Below are 23,007 nucleotides of genomic sequence, written 5' to 3'. Positions count from 1 at the left end.
AAGGGAACCCCCATAAGGCTATCAGCTGATTTCTCTACAGAAACACTACAGGCCAGGAGGGAATGGCAAGAGATATTTAAAGTGCTAAAAGGAAAAAAATATGCAGCCTAGAATACTCTATCCAGCAAGAATGTCATTTAAAATAGGAGGGGAAATAAAATTTTTTTCCAACAAGCAAAAGCTAAAAGAATACAGCAATACAAAACCCAGGCTTAAAGAAATATTGAAAGGGTTTCTCTAAACCAAAAAGAAAGGAAGGAAAAGGAGGGGGAAAAAAAGAGGAAGAACTAGGGTGATTGAGAAAACCACAATCAGAGAGCAATCACTCAAATAAGCCAGCATACAGATTTAATCATGAACATGCTTCAAACAAAATAAAATTAAAAATAAAAAAAGAGTCATCAAAAATCACAAAGTGTGGGCAAGGGAAGTAAGGAAATAGACTCTTTAAAAATTTTTTTTTTGTTTCTTTTCTTAATTTTGGTATAGTAATGAAGTGTTTGAACCTACAGGACCATCAGGCTAAAACACACAATTACAGGAAGGGGTTAGCATACTTAAAAAACAGGGCAACCACAAACCAAAACCAAACATTGCATTCGCAAAAAAATGATAAAAAAAAGACAAAACACTCAAGCATAAAATAATCGGAGACCATCCAACCAAAAAAAGAAAGGAAGAATGGAGAACCATAGAATCAACTGGAACATGAGGTTTAAAATGGCAATAAATAATCATCTATCAATTATCACCTTACATGTCAGTGGACTGAATGCTCCAATCCAAAAACTCAGAGTGGCTGAGTGGATAAAAAGCAAAAACCTTCAATCTGCTGCCTACAAGAAACTCACCTTGGGACAAAGGTCACATATAGATTGAAAGTGAAGGGGTGGGAAAAAATATTTCATGCCCATAGACATGACAGTACAACTCCACCAAGAAAAAGAAAACAACAAGCAAGATGAAGAAGCTGAGAAACAACCCCCAGATAAACCAACAAGAGAACTCACCTAAAGCAGTCAACAATGAAACAGACCTCTGCAGTCTGGCAGACACTGAGTTCAAAAGGGAAATAGTGAAAATACTGAAGAAATTAAGAGAATATATGAACAGTAATGCAGATACCCTCATAAAGAATACTCATATCAGACAATACTCATATCAGACAAAGTAGACTTTAAAGCAAAAGACATAAAGAAAGACAAAGAAGGACACTATTTAATGATTAAGGGATCCATCCAAGAAGAGGATATTACTATCGTCAACATATATGCCCCAAATATAGGAGCACCCAGATACATACAACAAATATTAACAGATATAAAGGGAGAAATTGATGGGAATACAATCATAGTAGGAGACTTTAATACCCCACTCACACCAATGGACAGATCCTCTAGACAGAAAACCAATAAAGCAACAGAGATCCTAAAAGAAACAATAGAAAAGTTACACTTAATTGATATCTTCAGGACACTACATCCAAAAATATCAGAATACACATTTTTCTCAAGTGCTCATGGAACATTCTTGAGAATCAACCACGTATTGGGACACAAAGCTAACCTCAACAAATTTAGGAGCATAGAAATTATTTCAAGCATCTTCTCTGACCATGATGGTCTGAAACTAGAAATCAACCACAGGAAAAGAAATGAGAAAAAACCTACTACATGGAGACTAAACAACATGCTACTAAAAAACCAATGGGTCAATGTGGAAATCAAGAAGGAAATTAAAAAATACCTTGAGACAAATGATAATGAAGACACAACCTCTCAAAATCTATGGGATGCCACAAAAGCAATGCTCAGAGGCAAATTCATAGCAATTTAAGAAGAAAGATCCCAAATTGACAACTTAACCCTCCACCTAAATGAATTAGAAAAAGAAGAATAAAAAAGACCTAAGGTCAGCAGAAGGAAGGAAATTATAAAGATCAAAAAGGAAATCAATAAAATAGAGACTCAAAAAATAATAGAGAAAATTAATAAAACCAAGAGCTGGTTCTTTGAAAAGGTAAACAAAATGGACAAACCCCTGGCTAGATTCACTAAGAAGAGGAGAGAAAGAACCCAAATAAACAAAATTAGAAATGAAAAGTGAGAAATCACAACGGATACTGCAGAAATACAGAAAACCATAAGAGAATACTATGAACAACTATATGCCAACACATTTGACAATCTGGAAGAAATGGACAATTTTCTAGAATCTTACAGCCTGCCAAAACTGAATCAAGTAGAAACAGACCAACTGAACAGACCGATCACTAGAAATGAAATTGAAGAAGTCATAAACACACACCCTACAAATAAAAGTCCAGGACCAGATGGCTTCACAGGTGAATTCTACCAAACATACAAAGAGGAACTTAAACCCATCCTCCTTAAACTTTTTCAAAAGGTTGAAGAAGAAAGAACCCTCCCAAAGACATTCTATGGTGCCACCATCACCCTAATTCCAAAGCCAGACAATGATACCACCAAAAAAGAAAACTATCGGCCAATATCATTGATGAATATAGATGCAAAAATTCTCAACAAAACCTTAGCCATCCGAATCCAACAACATAGCAAAAAGATCATTCACCATGACCAGGTAGGGTTCATCCCAGGTTCACAAGGATGGTTCAACATACGCAAATCAATCAACGTCATACACCACATTAACAAAAGAAAAGTCAAAAACTATATGATCATCTCAATAGACGCAGAAAAAGTATTTGACAAAGTCCAACATCCACTCATGATCAAAACTCGTATCAAAGTGGGGATAGAGGGAAAATTCCTGAACATAATCAAAGCCATGTATGACAAACCCACAGCAAATATAATACTCAATGGGGAAAAACTGAAAGCCTTCCCACTAAAATCTGGAACAAGACAGGGATGCCCACTCTCACCACTGCTATTCAACATAGTATTGGAAGTTCTAGCCACAGCAATTGGACAAACACAAGAAATAAAAGGCATCCAAATAGGAAGAGAAGAGATAAAACTGTCACCATATGCAGACGACATGATACTCTACACAGAAAAACCCTAAGGACTCAACCCCAAAACTACTTGAACTGATCAACAAATTCAGCAAAGTAGCAGGATATAAGATTAACATTCAGGAATCAGTCACATTTCTGTATACCAACAATGAAATATTAGAAAAGGAATACAAAAATATAATACCTTTTAAAATTGCACCTCACAAAATCAAATACCTCTGAATACACCTGACCAAGGAGGTAAGGGACTTGTATGCTGAGAACTATAAAACTTTAATCAAAGAAATCAAAGAAGATGTAAAGAAATGGAAAGATATTCCATGTTCATGGATTGGAAAAATTAATATTGTAAAAACGGCCATACTACCCAAAGCAATCTACAGATTCAATGCAATCCCTATCAAATGACCCATGACATTTTTCACAGAACAACAAAAAACAATCCAAACATTTATATGGAACAACAAAAGACCCAGGATTGCCAAAGCAATCCTGAGAAACAAAAACCAAACAGGGGGCATAACTCTCCCAGACTTCAAGCAATATTACAAAGCCAGAGTCATCAAAAGAGTGTGGCACTAGTATCAAAACAGACAGACCAATGGAACAGAATAGAGAACCCAGAAATAAATCCTGACACCTATGGTCAATTAATCTTTGACAAAGGAGGCAGGAACATGAAATGGGAAAAAGACAGTCTTTTCAGCAAGCATTGCTGGGAAACCTGGACAGCTGCATGCAAAACAGTGAAATTAGAACACACCCTCACACCATGCACCAAAATAAACTCAAAATGGCTGAAAGACTTAAATATAAGACAGAACACCATCAAACTCCTAGAAGAGAACATAGGCAAAACACTCTCTGACATCAACATCAGGAATATTTTCTCAGGTCAGTCTCCCAAAGCAACAGAAATGAAAGCAAAAATAAATCAATGGGACCTAATCAAATTGAAAAGCTTTTGCACAGCAAAGGAAATCAAAAAGAAAACAAAAAGACAACTTACAGAATGGGAGAAAATAGTTTCAAATGATGCAACCGACAAGGGCTTAATCTCTAGAATATAGAAGCAACTTACAAAACTCAACAGCAAAAAAGCCAGTCAATCAATGGAGAAAATGGGCAAAAGACCTGAATAGACTGTTTTCCAAGGAAGATATACAGATGGCCAACAAGCACATGAAAAAATGCTTAACATTGCTGATCATAAGAGAAATGCAAATCACAACTACCATGAGATACCACCTCACACCAGTCAGAATGGCCATCATTCATAAGTCCACAAATAACAAGTTCTGGAGGGGCTGTGGAGAAAAGGGAACCCTCCTGCACTGTTGGTGGGAATGTAAACTGGTACAGCCACTATGCAGAACAGTTTGGAAATACCTTAGAAATCTATACATAGAACTTCCATATGACCCCACAATCCCACTCTTGGCATCTATCCGGACAAAACTCTACTTAAAAGAGACACATGCACCCGCATGTTCATTGCAGCACTATTCGCAATAGCCAAGACATTGAAACAACCCAAATGTCCATTGACAGATGATTGGATTAGGAAGAGTGGTATATATACACAATGGAATACTACTCAGCTATAAAAAGAATGAAATAATGCCATGTGCAGCAATATGGATGGAACTAGAGAATCTCATACTGAGTGAAATGAGCCAGAAAAACAAAGACAAATACCATATGATATCACTTATAACTGGAATCTAATATAAGGCAGAAATGGACCTTTCCACAGAAAAGAAAATCATGGACTTGAAGAATAGACTTGTGGCTGCCCGGGTGGAGAGGGAGGGAGTGGGAAGGTTCGGGAGCTTGGGGTTATTGGATACAACTTGGAATGGATTTACAAGCAGATCCTGCTGAGTAGCATCGAGAACTATGTCTATATACCTATATTGCAACAGAACAAAGGGTGGGGAAAAAATGTATACATGTAAGAGTAACTTGGTCCCCATGCTGTACAGCAGAAAAAAAATTGAAATAATAGAATAAGAAAAAAAAATAGAAAGGATAGTGTATTTGCAGAGAGAGAGAGAGAAAGCAAGAAGAAGGAGGAAGAGGAGGGAAAGGGGGAGGAGGAGAAGGAGAAGAAGGAGAAGAGGGAGGGCAGGGAGGGGAAAGGGGAAGAGGAAGGGGCAGGAGAGGGGAAGGAAGAATTGAGGAGAGAAAAATGGGGGGTGGGGGTAGAATGGAAAAAAGGAGAGAGACAGGCAAAGGAGAAGAAACTGGAAGAGACAGGGAGAAAGGAGAGAGGAAAGCTCACATCTTAAAGACATATTGAGGTTAAAAGCATATGTGGAGAAATATAGAGAACTTAAGTGTAGAATTGAGTGAGGGTTAACACATATAGACCTGTGTAAATAATTCCAGTAAGGATATAGAACATGTCTTTTACCTCAGTGAGTCTCCTTACTCATCTTCCAGTCAAATCTGTTCCACCCTCCATACAAATCTGGTGATTTCTGTCACTAGAGATTAGTTTTGACTTTTCCTGAGCTTCACACAAATAGAATCATATAGTATTTTCTCTTTGGTATGTGGCTTTTACTGTTTCATGTAAACTTTGTGAGATTTGTCCATAGTGCTGAGTTTGATTCTACATTATGAGTATACAACATTAGTTTATCCATGAAATTTGTCTTCCCATTTTGTTTTATTCTATTTGATTTCTCATTTTGTATTCTGATTATCATAATTTCATTTTTTGAACTGAACATATATGGGTCACAATATGAGGGACCAGGTCATTTTAAAGTGAATAATAATTGATATGCAGTCATCTTGGAAACTTCATCTGTATCCATTATTATCATTTCCTTACTATCAAATTTTAACCAAAGCTAATTTCCTATGAAGTTCCCAAATCTACTTAATAGACTATTTCACATTTACAGAGGACTCTACAGTTTATAAAGCATTTTTCATATGCAGTGTTTTCTTTTACCTTGATCAACATTGATAGCTTATAGGTATCAGATTTTGAAATGGAGAGTCAGATATATGGACTTTCTGTTCCCTTCCCTCCAAATTCTAATTTGGTGATGTGTTACTCCATTGGATCTCTCTAGGATTGTTATGGAAATTTCTGATTCTCTATGTGTCCATAGGAACCTGGTTAGAATTTCAATGCAGCCAACCAACCCTACAGCCCTGCTAATCATGCCTATTATCTGGAATACGTGGATTTTATATGTGTGTTTGTGTGTGTGTGTATATATATATATATATATGGAATTGTGTGTGTGTGTGTGTGTGTGTGTGTGTGTATATGGAATATGTGAATGTGTGTGTGTGTATCTGCTTCCAAATCTGCTTCCATTTCTTGGCTGTTATAAATAATTCTGCCATGAACATTGGTGTGCATGCATACTTTATAGAGTTCATCTTTTTTTGGCGGGGGTATAGACCTAGGAATGGAATTGCTGGATCATATGGTAGTTCTATTTTTAGTTTCTTGAGCAATCTCCCTACTGTTGTCCATAGTCTTGCATGAATTTACATTCCCAACAGCAGTGTTCAAGGGTTCCCTTTTATCCACCTCCTTACTATTTGTTGTTCGTAGACTTTTTGATGATGTCCATTCTGATAGGTGTGAGGTGATACCTCATTGTGGTTTTGAGTTGCACTTGCCCATTGGCCATCTAGATGATTTCTTTAGAAAAATGTCTATTTAGATCTTTTGCCCATTTTTAGAGTTGTTAGGTTTTTGATTTTAAATTGAATGAATTGTTTCTAAAAAAATACTATCAACTGTAGTTTAATAAAGGTAAATTAAAAATTGAAAGTAAGGAATGTTTAAAATCTGTTCTAAAAAAAGAAGGATATGGCTGCTTCAAATCAATATATTTTCAATCCAATTTAGTTCTGAAATAACTTAAGGAAAAAAGAGATTTTGTATAAGTGTCCTTTGCATTACTGAAGAACTATTCACATCTTGTTCAGGGAACCAGCCAATAAAGGAACTTCTAGAGCAAAAAATGTACTTAAACCAGTGGATGTCTGGAGAAGTGATGACCTGTAGAAAAGTTACTATTTTATGTTGAGAGGTCTTTGACTTTCATTTTAAAACTATTTTTGCTTTTGAACAATTAAATCAAATCTGGTGCTGATTCCGGGAAAAGAGAGTTGCTTCCAAAGAGAAGACATGCCTTGTACATTTTGATTGTCTTGGTAAGAGAAGCATATTGAAAAGTTAAAAAAAAAAAATTTAGCAAAGAAAATATTTCTTCATGATTCTAAATAGCTTCATTTTTAATCAAGTATATTTGTGGATATAGCATTTATTTAACAGTTATTTAGATTTTGTCAGTAAATAATGAACTTTGGGCTTGTAGCTCTTTTAAGTCTCTGTGACTTTTTGGAAAGTAAATCCTCATTCTTTTTTAAAATAAATTTATATATGTATGTATGTATTATATATGTCATGTATATAAAATACAAGTATGCTAAAAATGTTAAGTAAAATTTTCATGCTGCATCGTCTGTGTGTGTGTGTGTGTGATGTTTCTGTTTATTTGCAGACAACACATTTTATCAAAGATGCCTAGTGTTTTTGTTTAAACCATGCAATTATTCTACTGAAGTAAAATAGGCAAATACTGTGCCCATTTTACAGATATAAAAAGGTAATCCTACAATATAAAATGGCTAGAAAGAGGTGAGGCTGGAATTAAAATTCAGCCCCTCTGAGAGATTTTTTTGGTATTCTCCCTTATACACGTGTTTTTGTTTATCTCTTTCAGCTTTTGGTATAGCCACCCAAAGACAGCTCCAGGCACAAAGGCAAGAGCAGAAAGGGTCTGCAAAGGGCATAATGAGAGATCTGGGTAAATGGTAATTTTATTAAGATCAGAGAGCTAGAAAGCTGGCTGAAAAACTGTATTATAAAAATTGAAAAAAACTTGATGGGAAATCAATGTTCATCCAGAATAAACTTTATTGAGCAATTACTTAAATTTCAAATAAGTTAATTTGTGTTGCAGCAGCTTTGCAATTGTTTTCTAAAGAGCTTAGCTCTATAATGTTCGAACTACACGTTCGGTTTTCAGAGAGGATTGTGTGCAGTGCTTTAGAGTACAACCCTGGTCAGCATTTTAGTGACAGCTTGAAAGGACTTTAGCTTCAAGAAGCTTCTTTGAGGTCAGCTAGGCCCTCTCCTGGGATCAAATCCTGATCTATGGTCAGGATAACCCAGTCTTCTCTTGAAATGAGATTTTGAACAGGAATTAACTGTGGTCTCTTTTTCTTCTCTTTAAAACTGCATTATCATCCTTCTGTTACAGAAAACATCACAAAAGAAGAACTTGAGAGAGAGCTGTATCACTTAAGACATTATAGCAGATAAGAGATAAAATAAGATGCTGGGGTTTTCTCACAGTCCCCTCCCAACACCATTGCTTCTCACTTCCAAGTGAGTTTTAGGATAACAATGGCTTGGTTTTAATGTTCATGAATAAAAGATGGGGCCTGTGAGTAAGAGTCTGAATTTGGAAGGCAATAAAGAAATATATCAGGAGAGAAAAGGAAATTGGGACTGAACTGGAAGTGGAATAGAAAAAAAGCAATCCTTCTTCTGTATCGCCCCGAGTAATGTGGTCCTAGTCAAATGCATCACAGCTTGAGTCAAGTTTGAGCAGTGTCCGGGCTACAGCAAGAAATGAGCCTATCCATTAAGGGCCGCATGGATTCCTCTAAGTCAGTTGGAGAAGTTGAGTGTGTGTGTGTGTGTGCGCGCGTGCGCACACACACGCACAATTTATATGTTTAGTTGCGTTTTTTTTTTTTTTTTTTTTGCTCTGTGAAGGAGAAATTGAAATTATTTAAATATCAAAGTTCTCTGAGCCTCAAAGACCATGCTAGATGGAGAGATAGCTGCTTACCCAAGTTACCATGGTTAGGGAATGCTAGGGTAGAAAATTTTGTCTTAAGTCTGAGGAAATGTACCCTATCCTATTTCACTGTGAAAATGGTCATTTTTAAATATCTTCAAGTTAAAAACTTTGTCTTGTATCGGAACCATAACATCTTATTTGAAAACATTTTAAATCAAATTCACATGATTTTTAAAGAAGTATTGCTCAGCCATATTTCCCTTTCAACCACCTTAAACCAGATTAACAGAAATGAGAAATAATATAAAGAGCATCCTTTAGAGAATGAATAGGGCCTGTAAATCTCTTGATCCCCTTCCCTGCTCACAGTTTAATTATCCAGTGGTGGGCATCTGACTTAGAACCTCCATTCAGAGCTTTTATCCACCTAATCAAGAAGTTATTTTGTCAGTTTTCTCTTGTTATGGAAATTGTGAGATTTGAAAATTAATTTTGTCACTCGCAATCTGAATCCTGACTAATACATTTATCTATCTGGGGAGTATTTAAAGGCTTACAGTCTCAATGATCTCAAACATCTTTCAATGATGTCCAAAATTCATCATTCCTACTGAAGAATAATAGTAATAATAATAATGTTAATAATAATAATAGATACTTCACTACATGAAACCTTAAAGGATCCTATGAAAACAGATATTTTCCAGAAGAACTGCACATCCAACATCTAACCTCTGTGATCGTTTTAACTCTAATTATCTTTCTGTTATCTAGTCATCAACTTAGGTTCTTGATTCAAAGCTCAGGTTAGTTTTGAAGGAAAAGAACAGCCAGAAACTAAGATCATAGGAGTTAGGAATAATATATTTTTGGTTTGAAGATGCCCAGAGTGTGTATGGTTATGGGGAGTTAACCTCTATAAAATGGGTATAAATAAAACTATGCTCTGAGGGTTATATGAAGATTAATTTGGATTAATGCAGTTTAAGGTATTGAATATGGTGGCTAAATTCTTATTTTATGATCAGCAAATGTTAGCTATTGTTAATATAACAAAACATTAAAATATTAAACAATTGAATATGTTTTTGATTTATAAACTACTTCAAAATCTTCAAATATCTCATGGCTGTTAAATTTTTATTATGTAGGTTTATATAAAACTCAGAGATTTGCAAGTCTAAAAGTTATTTTTAAAGTGCTTTTGCTTATAATTTTTTTTTCTTTTTTTTTTTTTTTTTTTGCTTTACCCGTGGCACATGGAAGTTCCCAGGTTAGGGGTCGATTTGGAGCTATAGCTGCTGGCCTACACCACAGCCACAGCAACCGGGGATCCAAGCCATGTCTGCAACCCACACCACAGCTTACAGCAATGCCAGATCCTTAACCCACTGAACACGGCCAGGAATCGAACCCACAACCTCATGATTCCTAGTCGGATTCATTTTTGCTACGCCATGGCGGGAACTCCCTGGACAGCTTTTGAGATGATGTTATTCTCCATTGATGAAGATATTACCATTTTTTTTCAGTAGACAACTTCTGATCATCTTTTTTAATTTCCAGAGAATCTGGGAAGAGCTATTTAGCTATATAGCTACAACATCTAAAGAAGACCAATCTTAGAGGAAAAGATATAATGAATATATAATTGATTTTTTAAAAAAACTTAATAATTTTTTTTAATCTTACATAGGTGAACAAAAGCCTTGGAAAAGGCAATTATATCTTGATATCACTCTTAGCCCTGCAAGGGCTGACAGGTAGAGCTTATTCTCAGGTTTTTGGGTGGAGTCACAAGCAAAAGATAACTCTAAGAATTGCTGTCTTAATTAGACATTGCATCATGTCTAAAAGTTACTTTAATTTTCTTAATCCCAAAGAAGAGAGTAAAATGCCTTTTCAAGTCTATCACATGTCCTCACATAGAGCTGTTGGTAAAGCAATTAAATGCGCAAATGACAGAAATGATAGATACTGCTTCCATTATTGCTATTTTATGCAAACAGAGTATGTGTTTTCTCAAGATTAGATTTTTATGACATGAATTTTTTTTTGTCATAATACAAAAATGTTATTTGTCAAAGAAGTTATATTTGTTTTTGGCTGTTTTAGAAATCTCAGAGGAAAAATTCCCAGGCTCCATTTTACTTTTAAGAAGTATATAAACATGAAGAATAATTTTTTTTTTCAAAATAGGTTTTGTTTTGACTTAGAAAGCCTTAGACTTCCATAAAGCATTATAATATTTGGAATAAACTTATAAAATATTTTAGGATATTGGTATTTATCTTTTTTTCATTATTCTAGGCAAAAAGTTATAAGGAAAGTCTGAGGATATGTTTCTTCCATTTTGTCTGTATTGTTTCCAGTTTTACAAGTTGCCTTGATGCAGAAGTCTGGGGAAATGCTTCAGGTCCTGTGCACAGTGCTTAAGGCTGGAAGAGATGGTCCAAATGAACCGTATAATCCTGTCATTTTTCAAATGGGAAACTGAGGTGCAGGGAGATGAAGGCACCTGTCAAGGTCATACGACCAGCTAGTGTCAGAGTTGTGATCCAGGCAGACTCACTTTCCATTTAGCCATTTTCTCAGTAATGTCCCAGGATCCTTTTTATTTCATCCTTGTCTTGCTTCCATTCCATTCCTTCCAGCTGGCCCCTGATCTTGATCAGGCTAATGTTTTGGCCTCAGCCCTGCTGCTTGGTTATAGAGACTAAGGGGGGTTCCCCACCTCAAGTCTGGGCATCCTCTGAGTGGTTTTGACCTGGACATACCACTCCAGAAGTTGTATTTGCTGACCACCTTGAGGACTCCCTCTCCATCTTTTGGTTTGACTGCTACGGCTGCTGCTGTCCTGCTCCCACCACCACAATTTATTCATTTACTACTTTCTGTCAGGCATTATGTTTAGCACTTTCTAAAAACAAGCCCATGCACTCCCCACTACAGCTTTGTTTTGTTTTGTTTTGTTTTGTTTTTTGTTTGGCTGCCTGGCAGCATATGGAGTTCCTGGGCCAGGGAGCAGCTGTGGCAATGGCAGATCCTCAACCCACTGTGCCCGGGATCAAACCTTGCCTCCCAGTGTTCCCAAGATGCCACAGATCGATCGCATTGCACCACAGCAGCATCTCCCCCACTACAGCGCTTTAAGGGGCATATTTTACCACCTTCCAGTTGAGTAAATCAAAGTTCAGAGAGGTTAAATCATGTCCCCATCAACTTACGGTGCTAAGTGTAAGCCAAGATTAAAATCCAGGATGTCCAAATCCTATTCTCTTTCCATAAGACCTCTCAGTCCCAATATGAATTTCTGAAAGCTCAGATTTTAGTGACAAATTATTGCAACTTGCACTGTTTAGGGCAATCTAGTCTCCATTAATCTGCTCTGTAAAATATCTTTAATTATGTGTCAATGTGTGAGGCTTTTCTCTTTAGGCTTGTCCAGGGCCTGGGCATCCCTCGTTTATGTTCTTAGGACTCTGTGTTTGATAGTCTGTCTGCCCTGTTATGCTTTCCAGATGTGGGAATGGGAACAGTCAAATGTCTTTCTGTTGGCTGAATCAGTTACTTCTTTTGGCTCAAACAGTAATTTCCTGATTGAAACTCCAGCTGAAAACAGACCCTCCAAATGGCAAGATCATATGTTTGATGTAACACCGTCAAATATTTCTGTCTTCTTCTCTACTCCCACTTCTGCTTCTCAAGGGACAAATAAATTCCCTTTGAAATCATTTCACATCCCCTATCATGGTCAGAAGGGGTCAGTGGTAGCCTTTGTTCCAACGGCTGCCCGAGGACATTTGTCCTCTTGTTAGCTAAAGCAGGTTGCACCTGCCTACTTTGCTCACCATTTTGGAGCAACTTTTTAGATATAAAGGTACTTAGAAGGCTCTCATGTCACAGTCCTGCATTACGTATTTTCTAGTAGGATACTTCCCTGCAAGAATGGAAAAGGAGGAAAAAACCGTCATTGAATGCTTACTGTGTGCATAGAAATATGCTAAAAGTTTTCACATCTGTTACCCCCATTGATCCCCACAATAAATGCATGAAGTATGAAAATTTTTTTGCATTTTAGAGAACAATTAAATCACTGATTCGAGATCACACAGCTAGAAATGGGTACAGTTGGCATTTGAATCTAGGTGAGACTGACTGTATATTATCAGGCTTCATCTGAATATTCTAGAGTCCTGGGGCCCAGACCTCCCTAGTCCTATCCATAATTATCTCACCCTGTGTGGGCTGGACAGGAATCCTGGCTTCAGAAATTCTAATAAGAATATTCACTAAGCTTTGAAAATGTTACCTCTGTTTAACGAAGAGTGATGATTTTTTTGACTACATAGAGCTTGAATTAGAAATATGTAGCTCCCCATGGTTTCTGTTTTCCCTACCCCACTCCATGGCTGGGCAGTTTTTCTGTGAAGAGGGATGCTCCTTGCTACAGCGTGCCCCGGTAGGTATGGGAGGCTGACACTCTTTCTCCTTTGACAAAGAGCCAGTAGATTCTTCCACCTGATGATTTGATGAAAAACCAAGGTAAAACCTTTTGTTTTTGGGTTGAGTCCCAAGGGAAAAAAAATCCAGCTGACTAGTAGCTAATTCTTCTTTCTCTGAAATGCTAGCTCCAAACCTGACTTGAAAAGAGAGGGGGATTTTTTTTTAATTTAATTTTTTTATTAAATAATATTGTGCCAATTTCTGCACTGTAGTAAAGTGACTCAGTTATACATATATAAACATTTTAAAAAATATTATTTTCCATCATAATCTATCCCAGGTACTTGGATGTACTTCCCTGTGTTATACAGTAGAACCTTGTTGTTTATCCATTCTAAATGTAAGAGTCTGCATCTACTAACCCCGAATTCTCAGTCCATCCCACTCCCTCCCCACTCCCCCTTGGCAACCACAAGTCTGTTCTTTCTGTCTGTGAATCTGTTTCTGTTTTGTGGATAGGTTCATTTGTGCCATATTTTAGATTCCACATATAAGTGATATCATATGGCATTTGTCTTTCTCTGACTTATTTTACTTACTATGATAATCTCTAGTTGTATCCATGTTACTGTGAATTGCATTATCCCCTTGTTTTGTTTGTTTGTTTATTTGTTTTAGTCTGAGTAGTATTCTAGAAAGAGAATTTAATTCAAACCATTGTGCTCACTAGTCTCTCTCTTTCTCTTTTTCCCTCCCTACCCTCTCCTGCTTTTACGAAACAAATAAATGAGGTGTTGGGAATTCTTTAGCAGTGCTAAGTAAGCATTTCTCAGCCCTGATATATTATTTACTCTTAGTTCTTTTCATGAACATTTTAGGCCAAAGCACTTCCTAGAAGCTCTTCTTTCACAAGACCCCTCATCCGTCTCTCCTATAAAACCCTTAAATACAGTTTTAAAGCTCAAGGTTACTGTATCTTAGATTTCTTTTTCTCTCATTGGCAGCATTAGAGCACCTCTCCACCTCCAGTTTGGTGTACCTTCTTACATATGAAAACATTCTTGAACTACCCATTTAAATTTGGAAATTCCCATTTTGGAGTCCTACTCATCTTATGCTAACTTCTGGTGCAATTACCTTAGTAAGTATCCTATTCATCTTCATTATAAGATTTCTAAGCACTATATTCCCTCATCTTTGTTTTGTTTATCCAGCAGCATCTGTCAGCGATGTTGCTGACAGTGGCTATTTAAGAAAACAGTGAAAAGAATTACTGAGTTACTGTTTGGTCCCATGTGTTAGCAATGGAAAATCAATATTTATTGTTCAGAAAATAATGACCGAAGCATGTCCTTTGTCTAATATGTGATTGTCTCTTTTCAATTTCATGATACATTAAATTGAATCATATTTAATTGCTGTATTTGCAGCTCAAAAACTGACACAAAAATGTTGACAATTTCATATAATTCAAATTGTCATTATTAAAATATTTTTCAATAGGCATTTGTATAACTTTCAGACACTGAGCAGAGATTAATTTTTCAGATACCAAAAAGTTTTTTATGTACAGAATCTAATTTGTGAACATCCAAATCATTGTACCTGAACAGTCTTTTTTCTTTTCATTTTTTTCCAAATAAGCTCTATCTCTTTCTAGTGATAAAGTCAATTATTCCTTAAAATTTTAAAAGCATATGGAATTTTATGTGAATAGAAACACTTTTTTTTTTTTTTTCTGAAGAGCTTCAAAATCAGTGATCTTTATTTTGGTTTTGTCTTTATTAAAAACTATTTAGGGTAATTGGAAGGAATGGATTTGTTGCCATTCAGTTATGTTTTTTCTCCTTTTTTCCTACAAGAGAGATTTATTTGGGGAAAATATATGGATATTGGGGTTTTATTCCTATCCAGTTTGACAAGCAGTCTCTTTTAGCAATCTTAAACTTGACATATCAAAATTGAACCACTGATCTGCTCCTCCTTAAAACCTTCTTTATCTCAACTAATAGCAACTTCATTTTTCCAGGTGATGGAGCCAAAAAGCAAGGAGTCATTACTGGACTGAATCCTCTGTTGTTGACATTCCACATCCCATCAATCAGAAATTCCCCTCTGACTCAATCTTCACTTCCACTTGCCTCACCCTGGCTTGGTCCACCAACATTGTTTTTTTTGTTTGTTTGTTTTTTTGTTTTGTCTTTTTGCCATTTCTTGGGCCAATGCCGCAGCATATGGAGGTTCTCAGGCTAGGGGTCAAATCAGAGCTGTAGCCCCCGGCCTACGCCAGAGCCACAGCAACACGGGATCTGTGCCGCATCTGTGACCCACACCACAGCTCATGGCAATGCTGGATCCTTAACCCACTGAGCAAGGCCAGGGATCAAACCTGTAACCTCATGGTTCCTAGTTGGATTTGTTAACCGCTGAACCACGACGGGAACTCCAGTCCACCATCATTTCTTATCTGCGTTTTTGTGATGACCTCCAATAGAATCTCCTTGCTAATATTCTCACTGATTTCTCTTCTCAAGATACAGTGAAAGTAATGCTTTTAAAACACGAGTCAGATCATGTTACTCTTTTTGCTCAAAACCTTACAATGGCTCTGCATTTCACTCAGAGTGGAAGCCAGAGGCTTACAGAATCATCCACCTCCTACCTCTACAGCCGTCTCTGACTTCTCTTCTTTGATTCTGTTTCAGCCACTCACTCAACCTCCTAATGATCACTTGCTAGACACTCTTCGACAGAAGGCAAAAATCCAAACAAGTTCCCCAGACAGAAGCGAATGCTTAGTTAATATTTGTTGAATTAAATTGGATTGAAGTTAGTTTCAACTGCTAACTATTATGATGAGATTTAGTTGTTGAGAATGCCAGTCTTCTTTTGCTTGAATTATTTCATAGCTTCTTCCGATACACAAGTTCCCTCCCTCTTTCAAACTTCTTTTCTTTTCTAGATAATAATGTGGGCTTGGAAGTGTTTTGAAAGATAAATAAGCTTTGGAAAAGCTTAAATATTTTAATGATTAGAATTACAGATAAGCATGTTCATTGGAGAATTGGCCAATCTAGGAAGACTTTTTGATTCTATAAAATGATTTGGTATAGATCAAATTAGAGATTTATAAGGATGGTTTTCTTAACGCTTATCTCCAGGCAGGTGGTCCTGCCTAATTTAAATTTACTGGAGAGTATAAATGATAGGTTATTAGATAAATGCATGTTTATGAATTAATTTAAAAATCAAAAATGCAAGTTTTGATTTTTAAATTAATTCATAAACATGATAATAGTGGCAAGTAGCCTGAATATTAAGAGCTTTATTTTTGAGCATTGATAAATAAATTTGAACAACTTCTATGAAAAATTGTGAAAGGTTTATTGTTTTTTTGAGTGAAATTTCATGGCAATAGCAAGTAATTTCAAGAAGAATTGTAGAGCACAACAGTATATGGACTTCTCTGATGGCTGATGTAAAAATCTATTTTTATTTTTGCATATAAGTTGACGGACTTCATGTGGGAAGGTAACTTTCTTGGTATATGCAGTTAGTGTTTCCAGGGGAAATGTGAGTAATGCACAGAAACAAATTGTGTTTAAAGGTTTTCTATTGTTGGCCAATTATTTGTTCATATCAACTATGCTTTAATAACTAGTGTATTTTCCAATTAAGGTGCACATTGAATTTTTGATTAAGAATTTTCATTTACAGACTAAAAAGCTTTTTAAAATAGGATCTCTGTAAGGCTTGAACAAGGTTTCTTTCTTTTTTTTTTCAAATTGAAGTTTATTTGACATACAACGTTCTATTAGTTTCTTGTGTATAGTGAGGTGTATTAGCATTTGTATATGTTTTGAAATGATCACCATAATAAGTATATTTGCTATCAGTTACTACACAAAGTTAATACAATATTATTGGCTACATTCCCCATGCTGTACATTACATCCTCATAACTTATTTGTTTTGTACCGGGAGCATGTATCTCTTGATCCCTTTTACCTAATTGTCCCCTTCCAACCACTTTTATATGATGTATTTCACTTAGGATAATATCTTCAAGGTCTGTCTATGTCATAAGTGGCAAGATTGTTTTCTTTTCTATGGCTGAGTAATAGTATATTGTATAAATGTATCACATTTTCTTTATTGATTTATCCATCAATGGACACTTAGGTTGTTTTTATTTTTGCTGTTATAAATAATGCTGCAATGAATATTGGGGAGCATATATCTTTTTAGTCTTTTTGTTTTCTTTAGAGTGATACCCAAAAGTGGAGTTGCTGTATCATATGGTAGTTAATATTTTTAATTTTTTGAGGAAACTTCATGCTGTTTTACTTAGTGGCTGCACCAATATACATTCCTACCAGCAGTGCACAAACTTTCCCTTTTCTCCACATCCTTCCCTGTAGATTCCCTTTATTTAAGCAGAAGGCAAAGGCACAATTTAGTGAAAGCAATTCTGTGAGTGGCTAAGAAGGTAAGATAGGGTGATTTCAAAGCAACAGAGGAGTCAACTGAAAGAGATAAATGGACAAAGCTACAAAAATTTGAGCAACAAAATAAAGAAAATAATGTTTAATTATAACCCAAAGTATAAAGGGCAGATCTATGAGTTCATACTGATATAATCAAATAATTTAATAAAAACAAGTGGGAGAAAACAGACAAATCTCTCAAACGGAAGTTTTATAAAATTGTTGAAAGTACACCACCCTAAATGAGGCGGAATACAATTCTCCGTTCCTTAAGTATAGTTGCACTTAATGACTTTCTTCCAAAGAATACAGAATTTAAAAGAGCAGTGGCTAACTTTACAGTACAGAAGAATAATAAACACTGTTTTAGCCAGATGATTACTATCAACATCAGCAGACATAAATCAGTTTTACAGTATGTACCCTTGATATGATGTGATGAAATTCACACTTTACCTCTGACCTCCCCCCCCAAGCCCACAGCTCTGCCTGAACATGAGAAAAACATCAGAAAAAATGCCATATGGGAAATATCTGTTATATCTGCTCAATTTTGTAAATCTAAACCTGTTTTAAAAGCTAAAGTTTATTTAAGACTTCATTAAGAATGTACATAAAATGTTAATTAAAAGATTATCATCTATATCCTTATAATCTTTTCTTATTTAATATGTTTATTTTTCACTCTGCTCTGCAAGTATTATATTGATAATTATAATGCTTCCAAATTCAAATACTATGTGTAATTATCCAGTGAACATTTTCATGGATAAAACTTTTTCTGTTAGGATTACTTCATAAAGGTATTTCCCTAGAAATACAATTATCAAATCAATAGGTTATGGTCTTTTTCTTTTGAAAGATGAATGTAGAATACTTAGGCATGATCTGATAGTGTTTAAATCTTAGATGATATAATTGAGTGTTCATATGTGGACAAAATAAAAACATTTTTTTGTAAAATATATTTCAGAATGCTTTCATAAACATAATTAAAATGTATCCCAGCATATCTAATAATACATATAATCCCTTGTAGATGAGTTTTGTATTCTCCAGCTGTCTGTGAGATTAGAATGTGTGCCAGACAGCTAAAGAATGAGTGCTGCTTTTTGTGTTTCTTAGGAATTATAGATGGGAAGGATTAATCCATCTCTGAATTCATTATATCATTGATATTTCCACCAGTTTTATAATGTCCACTATAGATTCTTCCAAGGTTTGATAAAAAAGTCACTGTCCTTTGATGAGCAGTGAGAGTGTCAACTAAGACTACTAATCTATTGTTTAATCTTAACATCTTTAACTAAGGTTTCTAGTAAGAAGCAAAAAAATTAAGAATGAGTCTGAAAGTGAAATTGAAGCTCTTTAACCCCATGTTTTCCAACTTTCAGCATTTCTTTGAGGTTCTTTGGAGCTCTGCAAATATTTTATTTGATTCTTAAAAATACAGCTGAAGCAAATTAAATTATAGTAAGAAATAAAAGCAGCATATGAGTCTACATATACTAATTTCAAATATGACACATTAGTGATCATTATCAAGTTAATCTGAGTTGTCAATGTTTTCACATTTTTGTGGCATCCCAAGAAAAACAGTTCTATAGTCTTCTATGGAAATATTTTTGAGTATCTTATAAACATGATGTTGATTGAAGAGCATGTAACTATTATTTTTTCATTTGGTGTTAGAGTTTTTACTCACCTGTGGTAAATGTGAGTAATATACCACTAGAGGCCATGTATGCCAAACCCAATTAAGTAGCAGAAAGTGTAGATCTAATAGTGAAATGTGTTACTCACTGTCACTTTAGTGCTTACTCTTACACTGGGTGCTGTTTTGCATTTCTGGCTCAGTTGAGTAGATTTCTCTCAGCTTTCATGGATTGTTTGTTTTTCAGAAACATCACTTATAAATATTTATATGTGAATCAGTATTTTCTTCCTAGTGCTGGATACCGTATGAAGATTATTATTACAGTAATACTTTGGATGCTGAAACAGACATACATTTGTACCCCTAAGCATTATGGCAGCCTAATTGCCTATTCAGTTTCTACCTCTGATCCTTCTTTCTTTAGTGAACTGAATTCAGGGCAACTGAATATTTTTCAATAGAGACACTCAATCAGCTGAAAAATACTTAAGTTTCCCAATGAGGGGGACCTGCTAGGAATTTTTAGGGGAGTCTGGCTTTCTGAATGCAACATTCTTTTGTGTTCTTTGGCACTTCTTACTTTTCCATGCCTGGAATGTGCACATGAGGAGACATCTTGCATCATGGCCATAAGTCATAAAACCACACCCTAAGGACAGTGAGTAGAAACATTAAAGGCACCCAGGACACCAGCGACATCATGAAATTACTCCACCAGTTTTTTGCCCACCTCCTACCTTCTTGTTAAATGAAAAAATCAACTATTATTCAGGAAAGCCAAATAATTAATTTGCTTGAGTTTTTGTTACATGTTAATTACTTAAAACTGTGAAAATTGTTGATCGAGTCCAGCCTCTTCATTTTGTACAAACAACTGAGCCTTACTTTCCTTTTTCACTTTGTAAAATCTTATCTAACTTGATTCTTCTTCATGGTGCTATATATATATATATATAAAATATCTGTATGCCACACTAGAGTGCAAGTTCCCTGAGGATAAAGACTAAATCTTTCTTGTCTATTGCTATCTTCCTTGTAGCCAGTATAGGAAAACAGCGTGTTCATTGAATAAATGAATAAATCAGTGAGCTCTTACAGGGGTCCAGTGACTAGATTAAGCAAATATAAAACTGATATTAAATTGAATCACCTGATAACCATCTCAGTAATGCATCATTATACTACTTGATTATTTGGGGGCTTTATTTTTTGTGTCTTTTTAGGGCTGCACCTGATGCATATGGACGTTCCCAGGCGAGGGGTCAAATCAGAGCTACAGCTGCTGGCATACGCCACAGCCACAGCAACACCAGATCTGAGCCATGTCTGCAACCTACCCACAGCTCATGGCAATGCTGGATCCTTAACCCACTGAGGCCAGGGATAGAACCTGTGTCCTCATGGATACTAGTCAGATTTTTTTGCACTACCTATGACGAGAACTTCTGGGGGCTCTTTTAAGTCCTTGGGTAGCAATAATAAGTATATACACACATTGCAATACTATCAAACTCTTATAGCATCACTTCTTCAGTCTTGCCCCTTATGTGATACCATTTTTGCCGCTTTCCCTGAATTGCCATGACAGAAGCCTTCCCTTAAAGGGCTCTAGACATGATCACTTTCTTGGAAAATCGCAAGACCCTTAGCATATTAAAGATTCTGTAAGAATCTTTAATGTAATGTAATATAATGTAATGCACTATAATGAAAAAACAATTAACTCTACCTTAACACTTTCCAAATTTATTTTCTCTCTGAATATCCTGCCTATCTTCATTCTGTGACTAGCCACTACTAAAATCCCAAAGGATCAATGTGGTACTTTGAAAAAGTGTGGGTCTTGACCACTAGAGTCATAGTCGAATATTTTATCTTCTTTATTATCCTCAAAATTTTTCTTATGATAAAAGCTGTTATGAGCATTGGTGTCTGATGATAAAAACCCCACTCTCTACAAGTATTCTCTTTCTGGGCTAACTCTTCCAGCTGTGAGGTTCATGCTGGTCAGTTCAATATATGAATTTCTAGATCACATCCTCCTGCTGGCTTTTACAGTCCTAAAAATGCAGCCTGTTCTGCTTTTACACAAAGCTGATGGCCATCATCATCATCATCATCACCATCTTCTTCTGATATTAAAGTTACAGCTACATTATTATTTTTAAACCAGTCATGTTTTTCTTTTAAACATGGCCTTCATAAAATTATTGTAAATGATGCTTACTGATAGACACTCACACATATTTTTTCCTCTAATAGCCATATGTATTCTTCAAAAAAGTAAAATATTCCTAAGCTAGCTTTCCCCATGGCAGCCTGAAGAGTGAGGTACAATGGCCTCTTCTGATCCCCTAGTAAAGAAGAAAAGCATCAAAAGCACATCATCTGACTGAAGGAGCACATTGTTGACTGAGTTATTTTTAAGTTAACAGGTTTTGGAGTTCCCATTGTGGCACAGTGAAAGCGAATCCAACTAGGAACCATGAGGTTGAGGGTTAGATCCCTGACCTCACTCAGGGGGTTAAAGTTTCTGCCCAGACACTGCTCCGATCTAGTGTTGCTGTGGCTGTGGCATAGTCTGGCAGCTGTAGCTATGATTTGACCCCTATCCTGGGAACCTCCATATGCTGTGGGTGTGGCCCTAAAAAGCAAAATAAAATAAAATAAATAAAAATTTTAGAAAAGTTAACGGGTTTTAGGAAGTAGATAGTCAATGTGTCTTAGAAGAACTTAGGTGGATTTGTTTTGAAAGTCAGTAATGACTTGTCAGAGACTATTGTTGATCTTTAGATGACCATTTAGGCAAAAATACAGAGGGATTCATTTTTCAGAATATCTTTCAAAGGTTGTGATTTACTCATACACATTGAGTTTTAATCTAAACACTATTCTCCCCAATTTAAAATGCATAGTTATCTCAAGGATCTATACTTGGCTTTCTTTGTTTTTTTCCCAGAACCATGCATTTAAATATCACCAGATTACTTTTATGTGCACATCTCTAAGCACCTGCTGAGCTCCAGAATTACATATCCAAGTGCCTCCTCACACATACAACTCTCTTTGGAATTCTAATGGGCATGTCAAGCTTAAGATTTTCTAAACAGAAATCTTAATTTCTGTGGGCTACTTCACCACTGTTTACCCTAGTTTTCACCTTTTCAGGAAGAGCCAAACCTAGTTGCTCAGGACTCTGGCCAATCAAAATTTTGATTTCCCTTTTCTCCATGTCCAATCCATTAATAAGTCCTATCAGTACCCTGGGCTGGAAGCCTGAGTTCCCTGTCCCTGAGAAAATCACTTTCTGGTCTCTCTTCTTTGCTATATCCCAACAACTGTAAATTCTCACACAATTCCGTATGCTTCAATTTCCCCTCCCCTACTGAGCACTGTCCAGCCTACGGAAGCTCTTCCTTTCCCGCTATAGATCTCATTGTTTATAGTGTCATCAGATTGGTATAACATATCCTTATACTACTTTATATGTAGGTAATCCACCCTGAAACTAAAGAATGAATCCAAATATTAAAGTGCCTCATCAATCTCCTAGCGTGATGTCCC

The 23,007-nt window shown here is 35.9% G+C and overlaps 1 long non-coding RNA gene across 1 annotated transcript in view; it reads left to right on the top strand.

Annotated features, from left to right (window-relative positions):
* LOC110261071 overlaps positions 1-15,535 on the top strand; it is a 67,843-nt gene extending 52,308 nt beyond the window's left edge. Inside the window, exons 3-4 of the long non-coding RNA XR_002344830.1 lie at positions 14,304-14,440; positions 15,329-15,535. This is a non-coding gene — a long non-coding RNA (uncharacterized LOC110261071). The remainder of the gene's footprint in view (positions 1-14,303; positions 14,441-15,328) is intronic.

This window comes from Sus scrofa, chromosome 1 (genome assembly GCF_000003025.6).
Source record: "Sus scrofa isolate TJ Tabasco breed Duroc chromosome 1, Sscrofa11.1, whole genome shotgun sequence".
Lineage (NCBI taxonomy): Eukaryota > Metazoa > Chordata > Mammalia > Artiodactyla > Suidae > Sus > Sus scrofa.
The sequence above is the reverse complement of the archived record's forward strand: the minus strand, read 5'-3'. Positions and strand labels throughout refer to the sequence as shown.